This window comes from Hyaena hyaena, unplaced genomic scaffold, assembly GCF_003009895.1.
Source record: "Hyaena hyaena isolate Hyena2069 unplaced genomic scaffold, ASM300989v1 scaffold_465, whole genome shotgun sequence".
Classification (NCBI taxonomy): domain Eukaryota; kingdom Metazoa; phylum Chordata; class Mammalia; order Carnivora; family Hyaenidae; genus Hyaena; species Hyaena hyaena.
In genome coordinates this window covers 30,298-44,456 of record NW_024081097.1, presented here as the reverse complement: position 1 = coordinate 44,456, position 14,159 = coordinate 30,298, and positions in this window count along the sequence as shown.

Below are 14,159 nucleotides of genomic sequence, written 5' to 3'. Positions count from 1 at the left end.
AGCCAAAGTTCGAACGTCGAGGTCATGACCTGAGCCGAAGTCAGACGAAACCGACTGAGCCACCCAGGCGCCCCTGTTTTGTTTTGTTTTTAAGTAGCTTGACAGTTACCTTAGTTACTCACAAGATGAATGGGTTCAATTGATTTGCTACAGATGTGGGAAGCAGGTCTGGAGTCTGCTATTGTTTGGAGAGGGTGAATTTAGAAGTAGGAACAGTATAGTGGGATCTACATACAGTAAGATGCAGTTTGAGGGTACAGGGCAATAGGCACCTGGAAACAGAGTGAGAACTAACTAAATCATTCCCAGAAAGAGAACAGGCTCTGGGACTTACCCTACAGAATTGACTTTTGGACTGGAATGCGCATGGTGCCAGGAAGCGCAGACTCCTGGGATCTGTTACCTCAGTAAGGCTCAAGCAGCATGTTCTTGTTTTGTTTGTTTTGTTTTGCTTTCTGTAGATATCTAAAGATGGTAACAATTGTAACAGCAAGAGAAAAAGCATGGAATGGGAAATAGAAAAACTGCTTGCAAGAATCCCATTCTCAAAAAGTAAGGCCTCTGTGGAAGGAGTGGAGCAATAAGGGAACTGTATATCCCCTTTTTATTTTTCCAATTTGTTCCTATGTTATTATTGTTAGAAAAATATATATATATATGTATCCTATTATATGTAAGGCCATCAGCTCTAGGCTGTTGCAAGGTGAAAGTCCCTTGCTGATTAACAGCAGCAAAATTTGATGACATAAAACAAATCCAATTGAAATTTGTTAAATGGCAATTCTTGTTTCATAAACTGTGTATTGAAGTTCAAAGAAACAACAGGGGTCTGTTTTTCAATTTGTGATTGTTATCAGGACACAAAGTCAGAAATTTTCCTTAAAGGCATTCTGTGATGTTTTGAGACTGTTGTTAAATGGGGAAGAGGCATGTCTTAGCAAGAGCAATAATTGAGTTTAGAAAGATCTTAACACACAAGACTAATTTACAGAAATCTATTGGATTTGTATATATTAGTATCAGAAAATTGGAAAGTTAAAATTTAAAATGTCACTTAACAGTTAAAAATTAAAAATCTATTAAAAGTTAAAAATTCATTTAAAGTTAAAAATGTATTTAGTGCTAAAAAATAAAATATATAGATAAAACAATCAGCATATGTAACATAAACATATAAAACCATAGGTTTGAGCGCCTGGGTGGCTCAGTTGGTTAAGTGTCCGACTTCGGCTTAGGTCATGATCTCACAGTTTGTGGGTTCAAGCCCCGCGTCGGGCTCTGTGTTGACAGCCAGCTCAGAGCCTGGAGCCTGTTTCAGATTCTGTGTCTCCCTCTCTCTCTAACCTTCCCCTTCTCACACTGTCTCTCTCTCTCTCCGATTAAAAAAAAAATTAAAAATTAAAAAATAAAATAAAATCATAGGCTGTACCTGATGGAAGTGAAAGCAGACCTAAATGAATGAGGAGATATACCACATTAATGGTTTTGAAGTGTAACAGCACTCCAACTGATCTTAAAGTTTAACTTACTTCAAGCTTATGCACTCTACACTTGCTGACTTAAATCCCCAGAACTAACCTACTTTTATTGAGATTTTGCAGACCCCTGGTCTTGAGAGATAAAGGACATGAATTTCCCAGCAGATAAGCCTGGCCACATTTGAAAACAGCTGCCACTGATGCCAGCAAGCTTGTGCAGGCTCATGTTGACATATGATTAACTGCCTGAGCACTGGCCTCTCTTACGTGTCATCACCTCCGTTTCCTGTGCCTTCTCCTTTGTTTTAAATGTTTACTTATTTCTTTTGAGAGATAGAAAGAAAGTGATCATGTGGATGCACAAGCCGGGGAGGGTCGGAGAGAGAAGAGAGGAATCCCAAGCAGGTTCTACACTGTCATCACAGAGGCCAATGCGAGGCTCAATCCCACAAACTGTGAGATCATGACCTGAGCCAAAATCAAGAGTCAAATGCCTAACTGACTGAGCCACCCGGGTGCTCCCTATGCTTTCCTCTTTAAAACCCTCACTTCACCTGGATGCGGAAGATGGGTTTGGGAAGTTAGTCCACCATCTTCCAGGTTGCTGGTCCCTTTTCATCATTTGTCTTTTGAGTATTGATTTTCTAGCTGTGAGCTGCTGAGCCTAAGTTTGGAACTAGTTCTCTGGTAGCAGAAGTTCCATATTGTTAAGATATCAGCTTTTTTCAAATTGATCTAAATATTCAATACCTATATCTAATAGGTTACCATTTATCTCAAAAGAGGGGTGTGAATACCTAAATGTATTTTTCCTTATATTAAAACTTAGAAAGATCAACTGTATGTTTTAAATCTCTACATCAAGTAGACAAGAGAACAAATTGAAGGGAGCAGAGGTAAAATGTAGTATAATGTAATTCTATTTATTTTTAAATATTAGCTTTTGAAATAACATAAATATTTTACACACTTATTTAACACATTTAAACTTAAAATGTAACTCTAAACATTCAAAACCCAAATAAATTGTTGAAATATGAACCTAAATCAGTATCTAATTGTGTCATATACACAATATGACAAACTAAAGTGACTTTAAAATTGAACACTTTGATTCCATATCTCTAGTGGGATATACTGTACGGAAATAAGTAACTAAGAAAATATCTTAAACCTTATTCAGTTATCATATTTTGTTGGTGGTCTTTGCTTTTAGATAATTTCATAATCTATCAATAACCCTCTGCCTCCCTTATACATAAAAAGATCAATGCAAAGAAGTGAGGGACTGACACTTAGTGTAAAAGAAATATATATATATGTCTCTGGCAAAGCCTTATAGTATGCATGCTGAAGGAAGCCACTTGTGTGTGGAGGCAGTGAACAGAATGGACCCCTCGTTTATACTTTGATTCCCTAACAATTGCAAACACTCTATGCTCCCACACTGGGCCCTTTCCAAATACCTAGGAAAACATACTTTTGGTAAGTAATGATGAACAGTAATGATACTAGTGGTAATAATAATAACAACAGTAACCACACCAACAATAATGATTGAGATCACTGACTCTACTCAGGAGGAAGAAGAGTAGTAGTGGTTTCTGGAAAGAATGACATGGATCAAAATTCTCAAACCAATTCGTCAAGTTCCTAGCAATTTCTTTCTTCAAATGTGAAACACGAATCCCTTAGCTCTTCTGAAAATATGTAAGCAAATCAAGATATATATGTATATCTATGATTTAAAATCACATATATATGATTTAAAAAATTAAATCTGTTTTCATTTTTTATTGAAGTATGGTTGATACACAATGTTACATTAATTTTAGATATATAAAATTTAACATATTTTAGTACAATGTATTAAAATTCAATAAATTATACTTAATACCTGAATTTTAATTTAGTTGTCTTCAAATATTTTTTTTTAACATTTATTCAATTCTAAGAGATGGAGCATGAGCGGGGGAGGGACAGAAAGAGGGAGACACAGAATACCAAGCAACATGAAGGTTAAAGAACACCCTACTAAAGAACGAATGGGCCAATCAGGCAATTAGAGAAAAAATTTAAAAATATATGGAAACAAATGAAAATGAAAATACAACAATCCAAACTCTTTGGGATGCAGCAAAGACAGTCTTAAGTGGAAAGTACATTGCACTCCAGGCCTATTTCAAGAAATTAGTAAAAGCTCAAATACAAAACCCAACAGCGCTCCTAAAGGAACTAGGAGCAGAGCAGCAAGAGCATTCTAAACCCAGCAGAAGAAGAGAAATAATAAAGATCAGGGCAGAAAAATGATATAGAATCCAAAAATACAGTTGAACAGATCAATGAAACCAAGAGTTGGTTTTTTGAAAAAACAAACAAAATTGATCAACCTCTAGCCAGGCTTCTCAAAAAAGAAAAGAAAGAACACCCAAATAGAAAAACCATGAATGAAAATGGATTTGTTAAACCAAATCCTCAGAAACACAAGAAATTATCAGGGAATACTATGAAAAATTATATGCCAACCAACTGGACAACCTAGAAGAAATGGACTAATTCCTAAACACACACTCACTACAAAAATTCAAACAGAAGAGATAGAAAACCTGAACAGATCCATAACTAGTGAAGAAATTGATTCAGTTATCAAATTTCTCACAAAAATAAGGGCCCTGGGCCAGAAGGCTTCCCTGGGGAATTCTACCAGACATTTAAATGAGAGTTAATACCCATTCTTTTCAAGCTATTCCAAAAAATGAAAATGGAAGGAAAATTTCTGGACTCATTTTACAAAACCGGCATCACTTTGATTCCCAAGCCAGAGACTCAGCAAAAAAAGAGAACTACAGGCCAATATCCTTTATGAATACAGATGTAAAATCCTCAACAAGATACTTGCAAATCAGATTCAACAGCACATAAAAAGAATTATCCACCATGAGCAAGTGGTATTCATTCCTGGGTTACAGAGCTCGTTCAATATTCACAAATCGATCAATGTGATACATCGCATTAACAAAAGAAAAGTTAAAAACCGTATGATCCTGTCAATAGATGCAGAAAAAGCATTTGACAAAATACAACAACTTTCTCAATAAAGACCCTTGAGAGAGTCGGATAGAAGGAACTTACTTAAACATCATAAAAGCCATTTATGAAAGTTCACAGCTAATATCATCCTCAATGGGGAAAAACTAAGAGCTTACCCCTGAGATCAGGAACACGACAGGGATGTCCACTCTCACCACTGTTGTTTAACATAGTGCTGGAAGTCCTAGCATCAGCAATCAGACAACCAAAGGGAAAAAAAGGCACCAGAATTGGCAAAGATAAAGCCAAACTTTCACTTTTTGCAGATGACATGATACTTTACATAGAACACTTGACAGACTCCATCCAAAGTCGACTAGAACTGATCCATGAATTCAGCAAAGTCGCAGAGTACAAAATCAATGTACAGAAATTGATTGCATTTTTATACACCAATAATGAAGCAACTGAAAGAGAAATCAAGAAACTGGTCCCACTCACAATTGCACAAAAAAACATAAAATATCTAGGAATAAACCTAACAAAAGATATAAAAGATCTGTATGATGAAAACTATAGAAAACTTATGAAGGAAATTGAAGAAGACACAAAGAAATGGAAAAACATTCCATGTTCATGGATTGGAAGAATAAATATTGTTAAAATGTCATTACTACCCAAAGCAATCTATACATTCAGTGCAATCCCAATCAAAATTGCACCAGCATTCTTCTCAAAGCTAGAAATAACTATTTTAAAATTTGTATGGAACCACGAAAGACCCCGAATAGCCAAAGTAATATTGAAGAAGAAAACCAAAACAGGAGGCATCACCCAGACTTTAGCCTCTACTACAAAGCTGTTATCATCAAGACAGTATGGTATTGGCACAAAAACAGACACACAGACCTATGGAATAGAATAGAGAACTCAGAATTGGACCCACAAATGTATGGCCAATTAAACTTTGACAAAGCCGCAAAGAGTATCCAATGGAGAATAGACAGCCTCTTCAAAGATGGTGCTGAGAGAACTGGACAGCAGCATGCAGAAGAGTGAAACTAGATCACTTTCTCACACCATACACAAAAATAAACTCAAAATGGATAGGGGACCTGAATGTGAGACAGGAAACCATCAAAACCCTAGAGGAGAAAGCAGGAAACAACCTCCTTGACCTCAACTGCAGCAATTTCTTACTTGACACATCTCTAAAGGCAAGGGAATCAAAAGCAAAAATGAACTATTGGGGCCTCATCAAGATAAAAAGCTTCTCCATGGCAAAGGATACAATCTTTAAAACTAATAGGCAACCGACAAAATGGGAAAAGATAGTTGCAAAGGACATATCAGATAAAGGGTTAGTATCCAAAATCTATAAGGGACTCCCCAAACTCCACACCCAAAAAACAAATAATCCAGTGGAGAAATGGGCAGAAGACATGAACAGGCCCTTCTCCAAAGAGAATATCCAGATGGCCAACAGACACATGAAATGATGCTCAAAATCTCTCATCATTAGAGAAATAGAAATCAAAACCACACTGAGATACCATCCTCACGTCAGTCAGAGTGGCTAAAATAAACACTCAGGAGACTATAGATACTGGAAAGGACGTGGAGAAATGGGCACTCTCCTACACTGTTGGAGGGAATGTAAACTTGTGCAGCCCCTCTGCAAAACAGTGTCGAGGTTCCTCAAAAAATTAGCATTAGAACTCCCCCATGACCCAGCAATAACACTGCTAGGAATTTACCCAAGGGACACAGGAGTGCTGATGCATAGGGGCACATGGACCCCAATGTTCATAGCAGCACTTTCAACAATAGCCAAATCATGAAAAGAGCCTAAATGTCCATCAACTGAAAAATGGATCAAGAAGATGTGGTTTATTTATGCAATGGAGTACTACATGGCAATGAGAAAGATTGAAATCTGGCCATGTGTAACAATCTGGATGGAACTAGAGGGTGTTATGCTGAGCTAAATAAGTCAGGCAGAGAAAGACAGATACCGTATGTTTTCACTCATAAGTGGAATAGGAGAAACTTAACAGAGGGGGAGGAGAGGGGAAAAAAAGTCATTGGGGAGAGGGAGAGAGGCAAACCATGAAGACTCTTGAATACTGAGAACAAACTGAGTGTTAAGTGGGGTGGGGGAGAGGGGAAAGGCAGTGATGGGCATGGAGGAGGGCAGTTGTTGGGATGAGCACTGGGTGTTATATGGAAACCAACTTGACAATAATGTATGAATGAAAAAAAAATCAGGGACAGGCAAAAAAAAATAATGAAGCCCAAGATATCTAGAGGGAGATGCCTTGGAGAGAAAGAATTATGTCTGGCAAGTCCTATGTTTTTCAGTTAACAGAGTTCAGAACAAGTTTCCTCAGAATGTGCCACTTTGGCATGCATATTATGTTGAGTTGACGACAATCAAGTACCAAAAGTCTCAGGAAGCGTTTTTGTTTGTTTATTTTATCTCCCATTTAACTACCTTAAAGAATTTAGATAGAAGGCTAGGTCCAGAAAGAGATCTATCAGAAATAACTGTAGATTATGGGCTAGGTGTTTTTGGGGAGGGAGAATTCCTTTACCTTTCAAAGTCCTTCTAGATAGACTAAGAATCAAATTGATATGAGACAAATTAATAGGAGAAACTTAATACCATACATATGGGGAATCCACATAGACATGGAAATTCCAAAGATAGGCAAATGATGCTTATATGAGCTAAGGAGTAGGGTAAGCGTCTGATGGTACAAATAGAAGAAATAACATTACAGGAAGGTGAAAGGATGCTTGAAAAACAAAGGTTAACCCCATTATGTAGATAACTTTCTTAGGTAAAGGGGAATCTCTGTTAATAGCTCTTTTCCTGGTATAACAGACTGTTGAAGAGGAAGTAAAGAGATTTTTCTGAATCTGCTGTATTTGGAATGATTTGTAACTCAAAATAATGTTTATGTCAAAGTGGCCTATCTTAGAGCTGCCTGAGTCCCCCACAGTGTGGTAAGCTGGGTAGAGCTTAGCAGTCTTTTTGTTGAAATTTCTCTCTGTGTCCCATTGTCTTTGCTTATCATGACAAACATTTGTTAACCAAACATTTCCTCACCAAATAATTGCTCTTCCCATCTTCCTGTAGGTTGTCTTTATCCCCCTCTCTTTGAAGTCCCAGACCCCTACCCCCTTCTCCTTAGTACAAGACGGCATATAAGCCTGAATTACATGACTGTGTTTGAACCTCCCATGTCTATGGACAGTTCTAGTACATATAAACTACTATTTTTTTTCCCTGCCAATCTGTTTTATGTCAATTTAATTAACAGACCAGCCCACAGAAACTAGAAGGGTAGAGGAAAAAAATTGCCTCCCATACACAGCCATGTTATCCTGGAAAACAGATAAGTGGAAAAGCCTTCTTGGAAATTCCATCCTCAGTAAATGCTTCAAGAAGAAACAAGTCCAACCAACAGCAAGGATCAGATGGTGTCACTTAAGTTACTCTAAGTATTGCAACTTTTTCAACCATATCATCTATTGTCCCAGCATCAAAGAAGAAAGTCATCTCTGCCGTGCCATCCCTCAGTTGATGAAACAAAAATGTGAGCAGTAAAATGATTGTTTGAGTTTGCCAAGAATTAAGGTTGGTTTGCTACATAGCAGTATGTAAGTGAAATGTGGCCTATCTCTGGTTTCTCCATGCAAATATATAGACATTAATGCAGTAAACAACAAAAAAAGCAACAAAAATGGCGATATCCTAGATCAGGTGTTTTATCTACCCCAGAAACATCTATTCTGCTAACTTCAACAGACAGCAAACCAAACCTGGTTTGTTATGAAAACTTCCATTGTCCAGAATATGATTTGTCACTTCACATGACGCTTATTTTGTTGTCACAATTCCCCAGTGCCCAGGACCAAGCCTAGCAAATGCAAATTTGGTCTCGGACTTTCAAAAGTCAAAGAGCTTGGTATCTCCCCTACTCAACATGGGTCTGAAGGCATTAACATCCAAGTAATTTCCCTACAGATGTCTCTGAATCATTAACATGGGTGTTGTTCAGTAAGTCCATCCACTGAACATACCATGAGGAACACAACTCAGCTTTATCTTGCAAAATGAGAGTGGCTTCCTGCTTTTTGTTTTGATTTCTCCCTGAAAACCAGACCCCTTTTCAAGATATCAAACCACTGCTAAAGAAACAACCTAACAATCCTACAGAGAAATTCTGTCTTGAAAAGTATCTGTACATTTGTATGTTTTGCTTCTTTGTTTTATAGCCCATCTACTGTAGCTACCTGTTTGGTTATTTTTTCTTCTACTGTTCCTCTGTGCTTTTCCTATTTCCATTCCGCTGAATGAAAGCTCGACATTAGGTATTTATCAATGTAGAATTTCTTACATTCCTACAACTCTCTTTTCTGATTTTGCTAACCAGAATATGTCTTAGTCATTGCTGAAATTAATTTGTTATTTTTAAATAAATCAAGTCCTGGTTTAAAAACTAAACAATGCAATACATTTATTATTTTATCTCTCCTCTGTTTATTATAGTGTGAAATTGTTTTCCAGGAGGTGATTTATTCTGAAAAGGCTTTTCTCTCTTGCTAGGTAATTGTAGTATTTGGAGAAAGATGCTAACTGGGCTTGTCTGTTATCAAAGATGTCATTGTAGCATGTCAAAAATTGTTTCTGACAGAATATTGAACCCATTGTGTTTTATTGGATTTTCCATGGCTACTTTGCAATAAACCACCTTAATGAAATTAACTGTATTGCTTTAAAGAAATTGAGCAGTGTGAGAGTGATGGGACAGAGGTCCAATGTGCCTGAAGTCACTACCTGTCTACAGATACTTCTCTATTTCAACAATCCTTTGCAGAAAAGCACTGATTGTCTTGAAGGACAAAACAAGGTCAGTGCAAGTTACAACTATTGGAGTCATGTGTGATGCATGGAATTACAAGAAAATTGTCCAACACTACAAAAGGCAGGTTGACACTGAAATTGTCTTAATTGGTTAGTACTTGGATAGAAATCACAAGAACTGATAAGCTAGAAACAGATCAAATAAATATTTAGATTAGATATTTTACTTAGACCCTCCCACTTAGGTGAAACAGGGATTGAGGGTGTTTAACCTGGCTGTTGATATAAATGGAGAATCCCAACTTGTGGCCAGGACTCACATCCTTGTAGATATTGCAGAGTAGGAACAGGTAAACAGTCAGGCCAAGTGACATACCAGGTAAAGTAGCAGAAAATCCCCTAACACATGGGCAAGACTCAAAATCACAGGTAAAGATGACCTCATGGGAGCCCATCTACATAAAGCAGGGTTCCAGTTACCTTCCTGAAATATAAAGCTCTTATTTGGGGGGAGTAAAGTGTTGAGATCGAGGCAAAGTCTCAAGCTAAGGAGAGCTCTGCGATAGGTTTACTATAGCATAGAGTAGGATAGAAATGTATTCATAAGAATTGGGGCTCAGGGTGGATTTACCAAGAAAGAGTTATGGTTATAGGTCTTGCACTCTGGATGAGGATTGGACTATTAACAAGGACTAGATCAGCCCTTTGGCCTGAGTCCCTGGTATGGAGCAAGGCAAAACTTGATATTTTGCCTTTAGTCAAGGCTGTTTCTAGAGCCTAGGAGTGGTTTTAGTACTTCCTCCAGGTGGAAATCAAGTGTAATGGATAACAGATGGAGATGAGACCCAACCTGTGCCTAACATGTTAGAACACAATTCATGAAATCAAAGCAATGGGTTTCACTTACTTGGGTATAATCCCTATTAAATAACAAAAATTCAACTGAATAAATTTTTAAAAATTGATTGACTTTGTTAACTTACTCCTGAATTGAGCAACAATCCATCTAGCAGTTAGAAAGAAGCTCTGCTGAGCTGCAGAAAAGGAAAGGTTCTTAATGACAGAAAATGATTGGAAGAAAGGAAATGATTAGCAAAGAGTTCATTGTATTAGGCAAGGTGGCCCTCTTAAGTGGAACAGGTGAATCTATCAGTAAACTTTTCAATGCTGAGCAGAAAATACTATGTTTACTGGTTAAAGGTCACATTTATGGAGGGAGGGTGGCTAAAATTGCAATTAAGTTAGGTATTATGTCTTGGTTTGCTGTCATGGGTCTTAAATATAAATGAATCCATTTTGGACCTGTGGTATTCTTTTTAACAATTCCCTACTTTTGATCAGACTCTAAGCTAAACTGAAAGATGTGATTAAAATTTAAATAACACTTTACTCTTAGCTATCACAGCTGGTGTTTTCATAGTTTTTGTTGTTTCTTTCATGTGGTACAGATAGGTCATGACATTTTTGCTAAACCTGTGTGATATTCACAGGTAATGGCTTTAGTTAATATTCTTTAACTTGGTCGTTTTCTACATTTTTTTTGACATTCCAGTCTTAGGGAGAGCATTTTCTTCGTGGTGGTTACGAACATGCACTTAAAGCTTTTGCAAATATACAACACAAGGGATATTATAATTATTATAAGCAGGATAATTTCCAATGTCTAGATTACACTTTGAAGCCATAGCCCCAAGACCTAAGCCAATCAAAATAAAATAAATCAAAGAAAGATCCTGCTAAAGCCCTTCTAAGCCAAGTGTCTTGCTGAGTGATCTTATATAATTGAGTTTTAACTTCCTCAGAAGTGTTATTCCAAGTACAGTAAATGTGTTGGCCTTCTTATCTCTTAGATAATCAAGAGCTATTCTCTTACCAAAACAGCCGAAAGTGTAAGGATTCTCTTGATAGCTATTGTTTTAGCAGCAGAATCTGAAATATTTTAAGAGTTAAGAAGATGTTTCTGATCTTATTCTTATTTACATTTACTCCTAACCAGGGAAGGATAGCTCTCCCAAGGAAAGCAAATTCTGAGTCATGAATGACTGGTGATAGGTTCTTTCTAATTCAACAACGTAAATCCAAGGGTGTCAACCAATGAAGTGTCTTAATTCACTTGTGGAAAGTTAGGACCACAGTTAGATATCCTAAGAAGCATTGTCCAAATTCACCAGCTTTCTAGGTATTCATAGGACTATGAAGAATGATAACCATCACAGATAAACATAAACCCTGTAGGGCATAGAGTATTCTCATTAGGGTGGTACTCTTAATAAATTTATTCACAAGAATTATTGTATTTATCTATTCAAACCCGGATCAGGCGTTTTAGGGCATATGGGAAGAAAATATCTGGGTCTAAAATAAATAATTATTTTAAATGCCTTTCAAGGATGGGTACTGCTGGAGAGATCTCCTGGTGAGTGAGGCCAAATCACAGATAATAATAGGAATGTGAGGGTTTAAATGTACTAAGATTATGTAGGTAATTGTTACTAACTGGATATGTAGAATTATAATCAGAGAAATGTAAAAGAAAGGCACTGGAAGTTCTGGCCATGAAGTTGAACTTAATACGAGAGTCTTAAGGGGGGTTGAATGTGATTTATGATGACATTGGAAATAGAAGAGAAATTGGTCACAAGGAGGAACAGAAGGTCTCTAGCATCATAGGTAGATTGGAATCTTTGATAATTAAAATCCACGAATATGAAAGATTACCCCTTAGCCTGACAAATATTGATGAGATCATTATCTTTCCAGGCCAGTACAGGAGAAGGAGGAGGGAAAAGTGTTTTATGTTTAGTTTAAGTATGAAGTCTTAATACAGTACCTTTTGCAGAAGTAGTCTACCTAGTGTAACTGCTTTTCTTCCTCATCAATTCTATTTGAAGTTTCCCAGTGTGTACAAAATCATCAGGTGGAGCCTTCTTTTGCTGTGTATGTATACCCAAGGCTCAATGCCTTCTTGTTTTGCATCAGTGTCATAGTCAGGAGCACTTGCTAAGGTCTATTCCAATGATTAGAGGAGTCATCCTCTGAAGATATTTCTAGAATACCCAGTTGCTAGACTCCCGACTGTGACCTTTCATTTGTGATCCATGAAACCTTCTTTAACCTATTGATGGTACATTTGAGCATCAGGCACTAAAGACTTACAGTAGCTAGTCACACTAACATGGATAACAAGGGATCAACAGAAAGTTGTATACCAATAGACATCAGCCTATTGGTGACTATCTTCTGTGGAGTAAGTTTATGTTTCCCAAAGTGGGTACTGTAAACAGTCAGCAAGACCTAAGGCAATATCTTAGGCCAGAGAAATAGAATAGTATTGACAAGTTTTGAGGTTTTAAGTTTAAGGATCCCATTAGTTCTTTTGACCTTGCCTAATGATTGAATATGGTAGGGATAAGGGATAATACAAAAAAGTCTGTAAGATTTTTGTTAAGATTCATAAAATCTTCTCAGTGCATTGATCACTGGAGATTGGTAAGGTATACCTCAAGATGGAAGCACATTTAAGAGAGGTGTAGTCATATCTATTTGAATTTTTATAGGTTCTGTACCTTTTTAAAAACTTTTTTAAAGTTTTTATTTAATTTAAGTTAGTTAACATGCAGTGTTATATTTGTTTTAGGAGCACAATATAGTGAATTCACAATTCTATACATCTCCCAGTGCTCATCATGACAAGTGAACTCTTTAATCCCTATAACCTATTTCACCCATCTCCCACCCACCTCCCCTCTGATAACCTTCACTTATAAGAGTCTGTTTCTTGATTTTTCTCTTTTTCTCCTTTGTTTGTCTGTTTTGTTTCTTAAATTCTTCATATAACTGAAATCATATGGTATTTGTCTTTCTCTGACTGACTTATTTCGCTTAGTATTATACTCTCTAGCTTCATCCATGTCATTGAAAATGACAAGACTTTATTGTTTTCTTATGGCTAAGTAAATTTCATATATATATATGAATATATATATATATATATGACCACCATTGGAAACTTGGACTGCTTCCATAATTTGACTATTGTGAAAAAAACAAACCCGTGTACAATTGCACCAAAACTAATAAAATACCTAGGAATAAACTTAGCTAATGAGGTGAAAGACCCATACTCTGAATATTATAAAATGTTGATGACAGAAATTGAAGATGGTACAAACAAATAGAAAGACATTTTATGTTAATGAATTGGAAGAACAAATATTGTTGGGGTACCTGGATGGCTCAGTCAGTTAAGAGTCTGACTCTTGCTTTTGGCTCAGATCATGATCTCATAGTTTGTGGGTTTGAATCCTGCATATGACTTTGCACTGGCAGCAAGAAGCCTGTTTGGGATTCTCCCTCTGCCTCTCTCTCTGCCACTACCTCGCTTGTGAACTCTCTCTCTCTCAAAATAAATAAATAAAAATTAAAAATATGTTGTTAGCATTTCCATACAACCCAAAGCAGTCTACAGATTTAATGCAATACCTATCAAAATACCAACAATATTTTTCACAGACCTAGAACAAACAATCCTAAAATTTGTATGGAACCATAAAAATCCTGAATAGCTAAAGCAATCTTGAAAAAACAAAGCAAAGCTGGACACATCACAATTCCAGATTGTGGATGAAGTTGTATTATTTGGCTGTAGTAATCAAAACAGTATGGTATTGTCACAAAAATAGACATATAGATCAATAGAACAGAATAGGAAACCAGAAATAAACTCACAACTGTATGGTCAATTAATCTTTGAAAAAGCAAGAAAGAATATCTAATGG